A 19,365-nucleotide genomic window follows, 5' to 3' on the forward strand; every position below is an offset into this window, starting at 1 on the left:
CAGATATTTTCTTGTTAAAAAATTTTGCATTAAATCCAGCACTCGTCAACTGTCAGTTTTGATTCAGAGTTCGTGCCATGCATATCTTTCTGATCTGAAATGAATGATTAAACCCTTTTCTAATACTTTTATTTCCCTAGTATTTTATCTAAAACCTAAGAATGACTAGGACAGTGTGCCCTGAATGTTGTTGCAGGACAACTTTAAACTGTTTAATATGCAGTGACTGTGGATTGTTCTTCTACGAACAGGGTGCTGGAATTGAACGTTCTGAATAGACCAAAAATTGGCTATGCCTAGATTGTTGTGCGAAAAAGAATAGTTTAAACGAGGATAGTCCACCAAATTTAAGTACTTTTGCTGATACTTATCCCAGTCAGCCCAGCCTCCTGAAATTGCTCCCTCACGTCGTCTATCAGGCAACGACCTTGTGAATATTATGATGGAAATCCATCATCCCCTAGCTCCGAACCTTTCGAGCATTAATGATCACCTCAAAGTCAGCAAATCTGATGCCTCCTGCCAGACAGAAACTACTACTTGTGGCACTTGTTGTTCTGACCCCCTTTTGGAATTGTCACTCTCTTCTCTTATATCCATGAGAGATAGATTAGAAATTTTAAGCAAGGAAATATCTGCAAACATAGACCTTCGGTCACGTCTAAATGAAACCCCTCCAAAGTCGTCTGACGTTAATGAGGATCAAAATCAGGAAATAATTATTAATAATTCTCATCCTGACAAATATTTAATTGTCTCCTGTAACAAAGAGGATAAATTTATTTTTGAAATGTTCAGTTATCTTGGTGATAACATAATTAACAGTTAATCTGACCTAGATAACGCAAAATCGAATGCTAATAAATGCGAACTGAAGGTCAAGACACTTATGACAAGTAGTCAGGAATTGACTACAGATAAGGGTATATGCAAAGTTACCTGGAATGGTATTTGCAAAAAAGGGAAAAAAGTTAATATCTGCATGTGTGCAAAAGTTTTAAAATTGGGATTCTTTTTTTTCGGAAATACAGAACAACTCCAAAACTGAAGTTCTATGGCTCTGGACCAGACCCAAAAACCTCCCAAAAGAAGTAGCTTGCATGATTATTTGCATTTTTATTACCCTTTTAGTAGTGGATTTAAGAAGGAGCAGGTGGCATATTTGAGCAGTGATAAAACTCTAGACTTGATTTTTATCAACATTGAAGATTATTACTGTGCTCCCAAAATAGCCCGTACATTAGGGGCAGGTGACCATCAATGCATTTTTTGGACCCCTTTATCATCCTTTCCTCAAAAACCATTTATCAGCTATTCACATATACCCATTACTGACAAAAAGGTCGCCCATTTCAAAGTAAAACTTAGCTCCAAATCTTGGGCCGATATCCTTTGTCTTACCAATTGAAATGAAGTGGCTTCTAGGTTTTCAGCTGAACTTTTTCAGTTATACTGTGAGACCTTTCCAGTTAAAAAAGTTACTCGCAAATCTAATTGCAAACCCTGGATAAATAAAAAAAAATTCTGCCGAACAAATGAACGTGGTAAACTCTTTAAGAAAAGTTTTTCCCAAGGATCTCTGAAACTTCGAAACATTGTTGTTAGTGAAATCTGTAAAGCAAGAAAGGTGCATGGTGCTCCCATGCTCAATAACTTATTGTATTCTAACCCTTAGAAATTCCGCAAAAGTGTCCAAGACCTCTTGGGAAAGGTCATTTTCAAGTTTTTCTTACCGGATAGTAATGATGACCCTGTGAGTGCGGATATCATAAATGATAATTTTGCTTCAACTTGTAAAATTCATCTGCCACTCTAAAATATTCCGACCAACAGTGCAGTGAGTGACACTCCCGTGATTGAAATACATCAAACCCAACCTAAACTGGAAAATCTTTTCACAAATAGGTCAGTATAACCAGGTGAAATCCCTACCAAATTGAATGTTAAATATGCCCAGTATTTAAGTGTACCTCTAACTGCTATTTCTAACCGATGTTTTATAGATGGTATTTTTCCACTGTGTTTTAAACGAGCTTTTATATCTTTTATACCGAAAAATAAGACACCAAGAGTTACCTTAGACTTAATACCAATATCAAAAACCTCAATTTTCTCGAAAATTTTCGAAAGTTGTATTTACAATAAACTTTTTGACGATATTCAAGATAAATCAACCCAAATCAGTTTGGCTTTAGGCCGAATCATAGCACCACGCATTGCTTAATTTATATACTTGACACTGCTTTCAAACATCTTGAGTTAAATAGTTCCTACGTTGAGGTTTTTTTTTCTGATATTAGCAAAGTCTTCGACAACTTGGAACTTCAGACAGTTATTGATAGTGCAAGAGCTTTAGGTGCCAGAGATTTTGTTCTACGTATGGTAGCTAGTTTTTGTCTGGCCGTGAACAATGTGTAATCTTCCCTAGCGGTAATTAACAAGGTTTTTCCTCGTATTCCTGTGGAGCAACTCAAGGGACTAAATTAGGTTCTTTAGCATCTTTAGTGGTTATTAATAATGTTTTGCCAAGTTCTGACTACACTTTTAAACTTTGGGGTGATTTGACACTACTTAACCTTTGTCAAACCTCTAATACTTCAAACGTTAAACTTGACTCACTCGTCAACAACTTAAAGAATGATCATGACACTCTTAAGCTCAAACTGAGCATGCTCAAAAGCAGTTTAATGCTATTTTCCTTTTAAAAAATGTATCCCCTATCAGTAATTACCTTTGAATACCAAATTTAAATACGGTTAAACTGCCTGGTGTGTAGTTGGACAATGACCTTAGATGGAAGTCCCACACATCCCACTTATTTAAATCTGGTAGTTTTCTCCTTAAATCTGTCTCCTTTCTCAAATGGATCTCCATATCCATCCAGAACCTTAAAATTATTTATTGTTCATACATAACACACTGTCTTGAATATGCTTGCCTTGTCTGGCGCCCTGGCTTGACCAAAGACCAATGTTCTAAATTGAAAGCATTCGGAAAAGTGCTTAAAAAATTATATTGGGGACGTCCTATACTACATACAATGAAGGTTTGGCTAGACTGAACTTACTACATTGGAATGATGACGTCACATCCTTACTATGAATTTTGGTCACAAGTATCTTACTTCTGACTATTATTGACGTTTTCCTCCCCCCTTCAAAGAAAACTGTACAATCGTTCCCAACACAACACTTAATGCTCGTACAGCTCCAAATACCCAATTTGACTTGTGTCCCTAAATGTTGACAATGAGTACAAAAACTCTTTAGTCCCCAATTTTGTTTCCCATGCTAAAAATTGATTTAACATTTTTATGTTTATACCGTAACATCTGTTTCATCATTGTAACTGTCCCGGCGTGCTTAGGCTAGCTTTTTTGCATTTTTAGCCAATAAATCAAATTCTATTCTATTAGTTCATATTTTCGCGACCCAACCCTTTGTGATACACCATGTTAATTCCCACCACCGTGCTACACTACTGACCCACTGGCAACCCCTACCACCCTATCATCATTCCTAAGACATTTTACAGATATTATCTTGTAAAAATCACGCATTAAATCCATTGCTTCATGTTTTTGCTAATCAACCCTCCATAGTACACCGTGTCAATTCCCACCACCATGCCACACTGTTACTGTAAACAAAATCTGTTTCTTCGTGTTTTCCCAAGATACCCCAACGTGATGCCTCAATGGTGATTCACGCAATCGTGCTACACCATTACTGGCCCTTTGGCGCCCCCTGGTGCACCCTCATCATTCCTAAGACATTTCTAGGTATACTTTTCATAATAAGGTGATAACCAATTCCTCTTCCCACGCTTTCGATTCCCGGTTACAACGGTCCAATCTCCGATTCTGCTGACTTCTACCCCGGTTAAACCGATTCCAGTTCTCACTATGCCCCCTCCGATCCCAACTACAAATCCAGGTCCGGTTGCGTCAGTTCCGGCTTCCTCCCTTCTGCCCCGACTCCACAATTCCGATTCGGCCAATTCCGCTCCAAGTTCCACAAATTTCAAGCTGGCACCCCTCTGGTGCACATTGTCACGGCTAAGGGTTTTTAATCTTTTATCCCATAAAATAACTTTACAAACTAAAATGACCATTATTCTTTATTTGAGCAGTGGAAACATGCCATTTCCATGCTAGATTGCTACGTTCCATGGCATTTCCCAGCTTGTGACATTGAATGGCTAGTATGTGGCACCGTCTTGCAGCATTATCACACATATGGTATTTTTTGGCATTTTTCTCCAAAAATATTTGTTTACAATAGAGTCAATCATTTAAACTTACAGAAAATTATATGACGTAATATTGAAATTAATTTTGAAACTTTCAGGTATTTTTCTAGTCTATATATATAAAAATAAGTTGTTTGTCTGTCTGTCGACTGACGTCATGTTTGTGTGTCGACTGACGTCATGTTTGTCCACTGACGTCATTATAAGGATTGAGCTGTATGTCGTCATGAAGTTGTTTGTCGTTTGACGTCATGTTTGTCGACTAACGAAACTACAGACCGGGACACAAATGACGTGTTATGTCTGTTATAACGTAATAGAGGCAACAATCTTGACAGGGCCTTTTGAGGGTGAGGCTTTTCTTATTCCACGCATTCTCATGATTCCAATGGATCTGCCTTTTCAACCTAAAAGATTGCAATTCCCAATTTGATTAGCATATTTAGTTTTCAGTCCAGAACCACTAAAGCTATTATGTAAATATCAAAAATATTTATATATAAAAATAAGTTGTTTGTCTGTCTGTCGACTGACGTCATGTTTGTGTGTCGACTGACGTCATGTTTGTCGACTGACGTCATTATAAGGATTGAGCTGTATGTCGTCATGAAGTTGTTTGTCGTCTGACCAGGACACAGGTATTTAAGAATATCGTTCAAAGACAAATTTTTAATTGTAAGAAGACCGTTTGAAAGAGAAATTTCTAATTGTAAAATGACTGAAGAACCTACAATGGCAACACCCGAGGAAGCTGCTCAAAACGAATGTATTCACGCCGAAGTAGCTGAGTTGGTAAAGCGTTATGTTTCAGGGTCTAGGTCCGAGAGGCTCCAGGTTTGAACCTTGGCTTTAGCATTAATACAAAAGAAGAAAAAAACTAAAAAAGGTAAAAACTACAAAAAAACTAAAAAGAAAATATATATATAATATATATATTTATATATATCATCTTTTCCACAAAAATAATAATTTAGTGCTTCTGCTTAAAAACAGCAATCGAATTGATACCTCCTGATACGCAACTATCAACAAAGTGGCAATCGTTGTGGTCGGTGATCAGTTCTTACCTCGAGATAATATTCTTTATAGGCGAAACAATCAGTTGACAAGAATTGCTTAAACTCGTCGATGCTACGATGCCCTACAATATCCTGACGAATATAAATGACACCCGGGACACTCAAATAGAAATCACAGACTGGGACACCGGGACACAAATGGACGACGGGGACACAGGGAATATAAATGACGACCCGGACACAGGGACACAACTACAACGGGGACGCCGGGGGGCACAGGGGGGATATATAAATGACGACGGCAACAAAGAAATGGTCGATTAGCAATCACCATCAACAAAGCTCAAGGGCAATCAATAGAATCATGAGGTATAGATCTGAATACGGATTGTTTTCCCATGGACCATTATGCGTTGCATGTTCAAGAGTCGGTAAACCGGACAATCTATTTTTATGCACAGACGATGGGACAGCAAAGAATGTTGTATATTCGCTAGTTCTTACGTAGTTAAAAACATATATATATATATATATATATATATATATATATATATATATATATATATATATATATATATATATATATATTATATATATATATATATATATATATATATATATATATATATATATATATATCTATATTCACAGGTGGGACATAGGGACACAACTACAATGGCGCGTAACTAATATGGCGCGTAACGACTTACGCGCGCGGGGGGGCTTGGGGGGGCGCGAAGTGCCCCCACCAACTAGGTGTTGGGGTGGCGCGAAGCGCCACCCCAACAGCTAGTTTTAAATAAAAATTAAAATTATTGTTCTGATGCCTTAAATGTTTTTAAAGTTTACATAATAACTTTAGTGATCCTGAACTGAGAACTAAAATAAAAAATTGATTCTTTTTCTACGAAAATAAAGCACAATGTTATAGAGACAAGTACTTAAAAAGTTAAGTCAAGACAATTTTGTCTCCATGAGACAAGCATAGCATTCGCTACTACAGAGCTATAGAAAATGCAGTTTTTTTTTATTATATTTTTTAATGATTAAAAGGTTCTTAAATAAATGAATTTCTTTTAAAATCAGCCAGTGTACATCTCTCTATGATTTCCCAGTGCCCAGATAGCTGATGAGAAAAAAGGCTAAAAAAAAAGATGGCGTATATGAAGAATATCGTATTTGCAGCTACTTTTCTTGATTTTCAACCCAATGAATTTTCCCTGTAGTTCAAGCCAAGGGGCGGCTAGTTTCCTAAATAGGAGTTTCGGACAAGGCATTTTTAATAGTGTACTTCATTTTTATCTGATTGTAGTTTTATGGGCTATTGACTGTTTCATTTTTATTGAGGGGCTTGGTCGTCTCTTACAAGGTTGCTAGCTAGCACTGCAACCCGGATAAGGTTATTTACCACAAAAGAACAAGAATAAAATAAACATCTGATAATTTACAAAGCAAGAAAAGCATAAAAAATGGTTTGGGAAAGATACTGGCAATTAAAATTGTACCTATTAACAATAGATGCATTTTCAACCACCAGTATAACCTATGAATAGTTGGCAGTGATACCTTGGATTTTATTCCAATTCAGAAGTTGCTTGTAGCCTGTCAGTAGTGGCCATTATGCTGATAATAGCCATAATTATTTTCAAATCTGCTACTAATTTAAATTTGCCAATTTAAAGAGGAAATGGTAAGATTTTAGTGTGAAGAGAATGGATAAGAGGAGAAAACCCAACAAAGAGAAGATGCAGCCCTGAATTAGACTATGCATGCAAATAATTCTAAGAATAAACCAAGGATAAATCAAAATCTTTTCTACTTCGAGTGATTAATGTTTCATAATCATCACATGTAAAACTTACCGTCAGTAAATATCACTTGCACCAGGCTCTTTTTCCGGTTAATCAATACATCACACTATCAGTTTAGTAATAATTTCAAAGTGTTCAAATCTGTCCGTTCGGCTATTCAATAGAAGACTAATATATAATTGAATCTTGTTCTTAGTAGATAATAAATCAATCAGTCCCTTCAGTTGTAACATAAAAAGCGGGCTGTTATGGCACATTATTGTAGGGGGAAGGTAAGGGTTTGCGCTTTTTAGCATACAAGCAAAGAAGTCCAAGAATAATAATTAGGACCATAATTCCAAAAATAAACCAGCCCAAGGTATAGTAGTTATCATTTGTCAATGCTTGCCAAAATGGATCCATTTGGACTACTGTTGTTAGAATATTGTATAGTAATCACCCTTTTCATCACTAGCTTTTTATATTACTCTTTGCGTTTTTGTTTTTAGTCCTATTGTGGTTCATTTAAAGCTAAAATTAGTCAAGTTATTCCAAGAATTTTAATGAATTTAAACAATTGGATGTTTATAAGTATCCTTAAATTAGTTTTGAGAAGTGAATTTCTTTTTTTATGAATGATGTATGTAATATTTATGCTTTTCTTAATCATTGTTTTGGCGTCAGACGCCACATCATGAAAAACAAACTTTAGGACATAGTAACTGAAAGTTTAAATACGTGGTAAGAAAAAAAATTAATCTAATACTGTCAGGCAAAGAAGAATTCCCATTTTAAGCTGATTTAGGAATTGTGACTAATATTTTCATTAATCTTGATGGTAAAATTTTATTGCCAAAGCATATTTTTCAAGTTTTACTATTAAGACTGACTTAGATAGTGGTTATCATTCTTGATTCAGCTAAGAGTGACGATGTTCTCACACTTTTCAATTTATTTTATTTTTATTACTATGGGCTATGGTTCGTTCCTTACTAGGTGACTTACTAGGTGAGAAAGTGTACAGACATTTTCAGGGGGATTTTTATTGGTTGGTTGGGAGGATTTGAGGGGAGGGAGCTACGTGGAAGGATATTTTTTCGGAGGAATTTGTCATGGGGGAAGAGAAATTACATGAAGAGAGTACAAGATTTTCTAGCATTATTTAAAAAAAAATGAAAAAATAAATATGAAAAACTTGTTTAGAGACATAGTCCCGATTTGAACACATCTACTCAAGCTATAATCATCGACTGGGCTGTACCTTAATGCCAGGCGATAATTTTGACGTTGTACTTGTGATTCCTCGGCACATGGACCATTATGCGTTGCATGTTCAAGAGTCGGTAAACCTGACAATCTATTTATATGCACAGACGATGGGACAGCAAAGAATGTTGTATATTCGCAAGTTTTACGTAGTTAAAAACATATATATATATATATATCTATATATATAAAAATAAGTTGTCTGTCTGTCTGTCTGTGGATCAGGTGACGTCATGTTTCTGTGTTGACTGACGTCATGAAACTAATTGTCGTCATTTTTGCTTTGACGGTGACGTCATTCAAGATATTTAAGACATTTGTTCACGGAAAAATGTTTAATTGTAAAATGAGGGGACGCCGGGGGCACAGGCGGGATATATAAATGACGACCGGGACACAGGGATTGTTCGAATAGAAATTACAGACCGGGACACCGGGACACAAATGACGACCGGGACACCGGGACACAGGGAATATAAATGACGACCGGGACACTCAAAGAGAAATTACAAACTGGGACACCGGCACACAAATGACGACCGGGACACAGGGAATGTAAATGACGACCGGGACACAGGGACACATCATTAGAATAATGAGGTATAGATCTGAATACGGATTGTTTTTCCCATGGACAATTATATGTTGCATGTTCAAGAGTCAGTAAACCTGACAATCTATTTATATGCACAGACAATGGGACAGCGAAGAATGTTGTATATTAGCATGTTTTACGTAGTTAAAAACATATATTTATATCTATCTCTATTCACAGGTGGGACACAGGGACACAACTACAATGGCGCGTAACTAATATGGCGCGTAACGACTTACGCGCGGGGGGGGGCTTGGGGGGGCGCGAAGCGCCACCCCAACAGCTAGTATATATATAAAAATAAGTTGTCTGTCTGTGTGTCTGTCTGTGGATCAGGTGACGTCATGTTTCTGTGTTGACTGACGTCATGAAATTAGTTGTCGTCATTTTTGCTTTGACGGTGACGTCATTCAAGATATTTAAGACATATGTTCACGTAAAAATCTATTAATGTTTAAGTTTACAATGACTGATGAACTTACCATGGCAAAAGCCGATGAAGATGCTCAAAGAGTCTATGCCAAAAAACTTGCTGCTGATAGAGAAAGTCAGAAAAGAAAGCGTGCCGAGGAACTACCAGAGCAACGCGAAAGCAGACTTGCTGCTAAAAGAGAAAGTGAAAAAAGAAGGCGTGCCGAGAAATCAAAAGAACAGCAAGGAAACAGGCTTGAGGCTGATAGAGAAAGAAAGAACAGAAAGCGTGCCGAGGAATCAAAAGAACAGCAAGGAAACAGGCTTGAGGCTGATAGAGAAAGAAAGAACAGAAAGCGTGCCGAGGAACTACCAGAGCAACGCGGAAGCAGACTTGCTGCTAAAAGAGAAAGTGAAAAAAGAAGGCGTGCCGAGGAGTTACAAGAACAGCAAGAAATCAGGCTTGCTGCTGATAGAGAAAGTAAGAAAAGAAAGCGTGCCGAGGATTCAGAGCAACCTGAAAGTTATCGCCTGGCATTCAGGTACAACCCAGTCGATGATTATAGCTTGAGTAGATGTGTTCAAATCGGGACAATGTCTAAAATTTGTCCCTATTGCAAGGCCTTGAAATTCAATGGTGAAACAATGGGAATGTGTTGCGCCTCAGGAAAAGTTAAACTTTCTCTATTGGCTGCACCACCAGAGCCAATGAAGACTTTCCTTACTGGAACTAAGTCAGAATCTAAGCGTTTTTTGTCAAAAATCAGAAAATACAACTCATGTTTCCAAATGACGTCGTTTGGAGCCCAAATTCGAAAATCCAGATCAATTTATGTCTACTTTCAAAGTAAAAGGGCAAATTTATCATAGAGCAGGGTCCCTTCTACCATTCTCAGGCGAGAATCATAATTTTTTACAATTGTACTTCATCAGTGATAGAAATTCTGAATTGAATGCACGTTGCGAAATTTCTCCCAACGTTGAAAGGACAATCGTTTCCCAATTGCAACATCTTTTCCACGAAAATAATAATTTAGTGCGTCTGTTCAAAACAGCCATCGATTTGATGCCTACTGATACGCATAAAATTGTTATTTCCGCTGACAAAACGCCTCCTGGCCAACATGTGCGTAGATACAATGCTCCAACTATCGACGAAGTGGCAATCGTTATGGTCGGTGATCAGTTTTTACCTCGAGATATTATTCTTCATAAGCGAAACGCTCAGTTGTTAAGAATTGCTGAAACTCATCGATGCTACGATGCCCTACAATATCCTATCATTTTTTGGGATAGAGCCGACGGCTATCACTTTAATATTAAATTGATGAATCCAGCCACTAACAAAGAAATGAATAAGAAATGCAGTGCAATGCATTATTATTCCTATAGACTAATGATTCGGCAGGATGAAGAAAATTATATTTTAAAATGCCGTGAATTGTTTCACCAATTCGTCATTAATATGTATGCTAAAATTGAATCAGAACGTTTGCTATATATCCGCCTGAATCAGACCATGCTCCACTCGGAACAATACATTCATTTGTGAGATGCAGTTATAAATGACGGTAATACCGCAAACGTTGGAAGATTAACAATTTTACCTTCGTCATATGCTGGCAGTCCCCGTCATATGCATGAATATGCTCAAGATGCTATTGCGTATGTTCGTCTCTATGGTCGTCCAGATTTATTTATTACATTTACATGTAATCAATCTTGGGTCGAGATACTGCAGCTTTTACTTCAAGGACAATCGGCGGCTCAAAGGCATGACATTACGGCCCGTGTCTTCCGGCAAAAGTTGAAATCACTGATAAACTACATTGTAAAACTTGAAGTGTTTGGGTCAGTGCGATGCTGGATGTACTCAGTGGAATGGCAAAAACGAGGTTTGCCACACGCACATATACTAATCTGGCTACATAAAAAATTACTTCGAACGAAATTGATGATGTGATTTCCGCTGAATTACCTGATAAAAATGTCGATAAGGGGTTACATGATATTATTTTAAAAAATATGATACATGGACCTTGCGGTGCACTGAACGAAAATTCACCATGCATGGCCAAAGGAAGGTGCACAAAGCAATATCCTCGACTTTTAGTATCAAACACAATTACTGGCAATGATGGTTACCCTCAATATAGAAGAAGATCTACTGAAGATGGCGGTAAAACAGCAATAATAAAGAAGCGTAACGGTACCACCATCGAAGTAGATAACCAGTGGGTTGTTCCATATTCCCCATTATTATCAAAAACATTTAATGCACACATAAACGTTGAATACTGTAACTCCGTAAAGGCAATCAAATACATATGTAAATACGTCAACAAAGGCAGTGACATGGCAGTTTTTGGCTTGCAGCCCGAAATCAAAGATATCGACGAAATCGTACAATATCAGGCTGGAAGATACATAAGCAGTAATGAAGCTGTTTGGCGAATTCTTTCATTTCCGATACATGAACGTAGTCCAGCTGTTGTTCACTTGGCGGTACATTTACAGAATAGTCAACGTGTTTATTTCTCGGAAACCAACGTGCAACAAAGAGCCCTGAATCCACCGGATACAAAGTTAACTGCTTTCTTTTCGCTTTGCAAAAATGATTCTTTTGCAAAAAAACTGCTGTATACTGAAGTGCCTTCGTATTACACGTGGAATACTAAAAATAAAGTATTTGAACGTCGAAAACAGGGTAAGTCAGTCGACGGCCAACCTACCATCTTCAAAGATACCACGATAGGAAGACTCTACACCGTTCACCCCAATCAACATGAATGCTTCTTTCTACGCCTGCTTTTGGTGAATGTACCCGGTCCGACATCCTTTGAGTATTTGAGGACTGTAAATGGTACTATACATGACACTTACCGTAGTGCATGCCAAGCTCTGAATTTATTGGACAATGACCAACACTGGGATAACTGCATCAATGACGCGTGCGAAACGTCAACCCCAAGTCAAATTCGTGCATTGTTTGGCATCATTTTAACAACTTGCTCTCCATCAGCTCCTACAGAGTTATGGGAAAAATATAAGTCAAAAATGTCCGAAGATATACTCCATCGAAAACAGTTAGAGACGTCAGATATGACTTTTGATTTTACATCAGAAATTTATAACTACACTTTAGTTGTTATAGAAGATTTGTGCGTACGTTTGGCAAACAAACCTCTTCAGGATTTGGGAATGCCTTCACCTAACCGTATCGCTGCTGTTTCGACATGTGTAGAATTGGATCGTGAACAAAGTTACAGTACGAGTGATCTATTGTCGTATGTACAAAATAACATTTCCAAGTTGACGTCGGAACAAAAAGACATTTATGATACGATAATGCATTGTGTCGATAACAACGTTGGAGAAATTTTCTTTTTGGATGCGCCAGGAGGTACTGGTAAAACGTTTGTGATAAAACTGATTCTGGCATCAATTCGATCAAAAAATGATATAGCGTTGGCAATTGCGTCGTCCGGAATAGCCGCAACATTGCTGCCTGGTGGAAAAACTGCTCATTCCGCTTTGAAATTGCCTCTGAACTTGCATTCTACAGAAACTCCCACGTGCAATATTTCCAAATCATCTGGGATGGGTAAAGTATTGCAGCAATGCAAACTTATTATTTGGGATGAGTGCACAATGGCACACAAAAAATCGCTCGAGGCTCTGGATCAATGCTTGAAAGATTTGCGAGGGAAGTCGAAACCCTTTGGCAGCACATTAATATTGCTTGCGGGAGATTTCAGGCAAACATTACCTATAATACCTAGATCAACTCCTGCAGACGAAATGAATGCCTGAAAAATTCTAATTTATGGGCACACGTAAAAACATTAAAATTAACTACAAATATGCGTGTCCGATTGCAAAACGATGACTCTGGTCAAACATTTTCAGATCAATTGCTGGCAATGGGAAACGGGAAGCTCCCAGTAGACTCAATTTCAGGACGTATACAACTACCTGCTGATTTCTGTAATTTAGTGACGTCCAAAAATGAATTGATTGAAAAAGTATTTCCGAATATTCTAAAAAATTATAAACATAATAAATGGCTAAGTGAAAGAGCGATTCTCGCACCCAAAAATATAGACGTCCACGAAATCAACAATATTGTTTTGACCAAGATTCGAGACCAGGCAGTCCTTTACAAGTCAGTCGACACAGTTTTGGAACCAAATGAAGCGGTTAATTATCCATCTGAATTTTTAAATTCCATAGATCTTTCAGGGTTTCCACCACACGTGCTACAACTAAAAATAGGCGTACCAATAATACTTTTAAGAAATATAAACCCACCAAAGCTTTGCAATGGCACTCGACTTGCCGTAAAAAAAAACAATGGAAAACCAAATAGAGGCCACAACCTTGACAGGGCCTTTTGAGGGTGTGGCTGTTCTTATTCCTCGCATTCCCATGATTCCAACGGATCTGCCTTTTCAATTTAAAAGATTGCAATTCCCAATTCGATTAGCATTTGCAATCATCATTAAAAAAGCTCAAGGTCAATCATTAGAAAAATGTGGTATAGATCTTAATACTGATTGTTTTTCACATGGACAATTGTACGTTGCATGTTCGAGGGTCGGTAAACCTGACAATCTATTTATATGCAGCGACAATTGGACAGCGAAGAATGTTGTATATTCGCAAGTTTTACGCAGTTAATTTGTATTTTGGAACCAAATGAAGCGGTTAATTATCCATCTGAATTTTTAAATTCCATAGATCCTTCAGGGTTTCCACCACACGTGCTACAACTAAAAAAAGGCGTACCAATAATACTTTTAAGAAATATCAACCCACCAAAGCTTTGCAATGGCACGCGACTTGCCGTAAAAAAAAAACAATGGAAAACCTAATAGAGGCCACAATCTTGACAGGGCCTTATGAGGGCGAGGCTGTTCTTATTCCTCGCATTCCCATGATTCCAACGGATCTGCTTTTTCAATTTAAAAGATTGCAATTCCCAATTCGATTAGCATTTGCAACCACCATCAACAAAGCTCAAGGGCAATCACTAGAAAAATGCGGTATAGATCTTAATACAGATTGCTTTACCAATGTACAATTGTATGTTGCATCTTTGAGGGTCGGTAAACCTGACAATCTATTTATGCGCACAGACAATGGGACAGCGAAGACTGTTGTATATTCACAAGTTTTACGTAGTTAATTTGTATTGTATCTATCTATCTATCTATCTATATACAAACGAGATGTGTGTATGCATGTTTGTTTGTTTGTAAAAAGAGCGTTTGCATATGACGTCATTATTAGTACATCCGGCTTTGTATATGGACAGACAATGGGAAAGCCAAGAATGTTGTATATTCGCAATTTTTACGTAGTTTGAAACACATATATAAATCTATCTATATTCACAGGTGGGACACAGGGACACAACTACAATGGCGCGTAACTAATATTGCGCGTAACGACTTACGCGCGCGGGGGGACTTGGGGGGGTGCGAAGCGCCCCACCAACTAGGTGTTGGTGGGCTAGTATATACAGCTAGTATATATATATATATATATGCTGTTCTTTTGATTCCTCGGCACGCTTTCTTTTCTGACTTTCTCTATCAGCAGCAAGTTTTTTGGCATAGACTCTTTGAGCATCTTCATCGGATATATATATATATATATATATATATATATATATATATATATATATATATATATATATATATATATATATATATATGTTTTTAACTACGTAAAACTTGCGAATATACAACATTCTTTGCTGTCCCATCGTCTGTGCATATAAATAGATTGTCAGGTTTACCGACTCTTGAACATGCAACGCATAATGGTCCATGGGAAAACAATCCGTATTCAGATCCATACCTCATGATTCTATTGATTGCCCTTGAGCTTTGTTGATGGTGATTGCTAATCGACCATTTCCTTTGTTGCCGTAGTCATTTATATATCCCCCTGTGCCCCCCGGCGTCCCCGTTGTAGTTGTGTCCCTGTGTCCGGGTCGTCATTTATATTCCCTGTGTCCCCGTCGTCATTTGTGTCCCGGTGTCCCAGTCTGTGATTTCTATTTGAGTGTCCCGGGCGTCATTTATATTCGTCAGGATATTGTAGGGCATCGTAGCATCGATGAGTTTAAGCAATTCTTGTCAACTGATTGTTTCGCCTATAAAGAATATTAACTCGAGGTAAGAACTGATCACCGACCACAACGATTGCCACTTCGTTGATAGTTGCGTATCAGGAGGCATCAATTCGATTGCTGTTTTTAAGCAGAAGCACTAAATTATTATTTTTGTGGAAAAGATGATATATATAAATATATATATATATTTTCTTTTTAGTTTTTTTGTAGTTTTTACCTTTTTTAGTTTTTTTTCTTCTTTTGTATTAATGCTAAAGCCAAGGTTCAAACCTGGAGCCTCTCGGACCTAGAACCTGAAACATAACGCTTTACCAACTCAGCTACTTCGGCGTGAATACATTCGTTTTGAGCAGCTTCCTCGGGTGTTGCCATTGTTGTCCTGGTCGTCATTTATATTGCCTGTGTCCCGGTCGTCATTTGTGTCCCGATATCCCACTCTGTAATTTCTCCTTGAGTGTCCCGGTCGTTATTTATATTCCCTCTGTCCCGGTCGTCATTCGTGTCCCGGTCTGTAATTTCTCTTTGAGTGTTTTTTCTTTTTAGTATTTTTTAGTTTTTTACATTTTTTCTTTTTTCAGTTTTCTTTTTCTTCTTTATTTTTCAGCTTCACTATGAAATACATATCGCCGAACCTTTGTTTTTTTAACTAAAATCTGGTAGGCATTGATGACCTTATCCAAGTCAAGATCCCAAACCCAATCATCATCGCTATCATTTTCAGTTTTGATATGTTTTGACTCTCGCTGTCCAGGTGGATCTTCATCTAACTGCGTGGTTTTGCGTTCTTTAGCCTCAAGCCTGTTTTCTTGCTGTTCTTTTGATTCCTCGGCACGCTTTCTTTTCTGACTTTCTCTATCAGCAGCAAGTTTTTTGGCATAGACTCTTTGAGCATCTTCATCGGCTTTTGTAATTGTAAGTTCATCAGTCATTTTAAACTTAAACATTAATAGATTTCTACGTGAACATATATGTCTTAAATATCTTTAATGACGTCACCGTCATAGAAGAAATGACGACAACTAACTTCATGACGCCAGTCGATACAGAAACATGACGTCACCTGATCCACAGACAGACAACTTATTTTTATATATATAGATAGATATAATTCTGAAATTGTCAGGTAATTTTCTATTTTGAAATAAAAACTAAAAAGTATTGCTCAGACAACATAAATATTTTTGATATTTACATAATAGCTTTAGTGGTTCTGGACTGAAAACTAAATATGCTAATCAAATTGGGAATTGCAATCTTTTAGGTTGAAAAGGCAGATCCATTGGAATCATGAGAATGCGTGGAATAAGAAAAGCCTCACCCTCAAAAGGCCCTGTCAAGATTGTTGCCTCTATTACGTTATAACAGACATAACACGTCATTTGTGTCCCGGTGTCCCGGTCTGTAGTTTCGTTAGTCGACAAACATGACGTCAGACGACAAACAACTTCATGACGACATACAGCTCAATCCTTATAATGACGTCAGTCGACAAACATGACGTCAGTCGACACACAAACATGACGTCAGTCGACAGACAGACAAACAACTTATTTATATATATATATATATTATATATATATATATATATATATATATATATATATATATATATATATATATATATATATATATATATATATACTAGCTGTTGGGGTGGCGCTTCGCGCCACCCCAACACCTAGTTGGTGGGGCGCTTCGCGCCCCCCAAGCCCCCCCGCGCGCGTAAGTCGTTACGCGCCATAATAGTTACGCGCCATTGTAGTTGTGTCCCTATGTCCCACCTGTGAATATAGATATATATATATATATATATATATATATATATATATATATATATATATATATATATATATATATATATATATATATATATATATATATATATATATATATATATATATATATATATATATATATATATATATATATATATATATATATATATATATATATATATATATATATATATATATATATATATATGGTTTTAACTACGTAAAACTTGCGAATATACAACATTCTTTGCTGTCCCATTGTCTTTGCATATAAATAGATTGTCAGGTTTACCGACTCTTGAACATGCAACATATAATGGTCCATGGGAAAACAATCTGTATTCAGATCTATACCTCATGATTCTAATGATTGCCCTTGAGCTTTGTTGATGGTGATTGCTAATCGACCATTCCCTGTCCCGGTGTCCCGGTCGTCATTTATATCCCCCTGTTTCCCCCGGTGTCCCCGTTGTAGTTGTGTCCCTGTGTCCCGGTCGTCATTTATATTCCCTGTGTCCCGGTCGTCATTTGTATCCCGGTGTCCCGGTCTGTATATACATTCGTTTTTTAGTTTTGTTTTTCTCCTTTATTTTTTTCCTTTTTTTTTCTTTTTTAGTTTATTTAGATTTTTAGATTTTTTAGTTTTTTTATTAGTTTTTAGTTTTTTTTTCTTTTTAGTTTTTTTGTAGTTTTTACCTTCTTTTTAGTTTTGTTAGTTTTTTTTTACTTATGTCCTGGTCGTCATTTATACTCCCTGTGTCCCGGTGCTTTGTTGATTGCTAATCGAACATTCCTTTTGTCCTGGTCGCTTTCTCTTTGAGTGTCGTCATTTATTTTTTTCTTTTTTAGTTCTTTTAGTTTTTACCTTTTTTAGTTTTTTTTAGTTTTTTAGATGAAAATTTTTTTTAGTTTTTTCCTTTTTTTCTTTTTAGTTTTTTATTGGTTTTTACCTTTATTTTAGCTTATTTTTCAGTTTTTTCCTTTTTTTTAGTTTTTTTTTATTTTTTATTTTTTTTAGTTTTTTACCTTTTTTTAGTTTTTTTATTTTTTTAGTTTTTTAGCTTTTTTACTTTTTTTATTAGTTTTTAGTTTTTTTTGTAGTTTTTGCCTTTTTTTAGTTTTTTCAGTTTTTTTTTTAGTTTTTTATTGGTTTTTACCTTTATTTTAGCTTATTTTTCAGTTTTTTCCTTTTTTTTAGTTTTTTTAGTTTTTAGTTTTTTTAGTTTTTTACCTTTTTTTAGTTTTTTTTAGTTTTTTTAGTTTTTTAGCTTTTTTATTTTTTTTATTAGTTTTTAGTTTTTTTTTGTAGTTTTTGCCTTTTTTTAGTTTTTTTAGTTTTTTAGCTTTTTTATTAGTTTTTAGTTTTTTTTGTAGTTTTTCCCTTTTTTTAGTTTTTTTCTTTTTAGTTTTTTTGTAGTTTTTACCTTCTTTTTAGTTTTGTTAGTTTTTTTTTTTACTTATGTCCTGGTCGTCATTTATTCTCCCTGTGTCCCGGTGCTTTGTTGATTGCTAATCGAACATTCCTTTTGTCCTGGTCGCTTTCTCTTTGAGTGTCGTCATTTATTTTTTTCTTTTTTAGTTCTTTTAGTTTTTACCTTTTTTAGTTTTTTTAGTTTTTTAGATGAAAATTTTTTTTAGTTTTTTCCTTTTTTTCTTTTTAGTTTTTTATTGGTTTTTACCTTTATTTTAGCTTATTTTTCAGTTTTTTCCTTTTTTTTAGTTTTTTTTTATTTTTTATTTTTTTTAGTTTTTTACCTTTTTTTAGTTTTTTAGTTTTTTTTTAGTTTTTTAGCTTTTTTACTTTTTTTATTAGTTTTTAGTTTTTTTTGTAGTTTTTGCCTTTTTTTTTAGTTTTTTCAGTTTTTTTTTAGTTTTTTATTGGTTTTTACCTTTATTTTAGCTTATTTTTCAGTTTTTTCCTTTTTTTAGTTTTTTTTAGTTTTTAGTTTTTTTAGTTTTTTACCTTTTTTTAGTTTTTTTAGTTTTTTAGCTTTTTTATTTTCTTTATTAGTTTTTAGTTTTTTTTGTAGTTTTTGCCTTTTTTTAGTTTTTTTAGTTTTTTAACTTTTTTATTAGTTTTTAGTTTTTTGTAGTTTTTGCCTTTTTTTAGTTTTTT

Source organism: Artemia franciscana, chromosome 14 (assembly GCF_032884065.1).
Source record: "Artemia franciscana chromosome 14, ASM3288406v1, whole genome shotgun sequence".
Lineage (NCBI taxonomy): Eukaryota > Metazoa > Arthropoda > Branchiopoda > Anostraca > Artemiidae > Artemia > Artemia franciscana.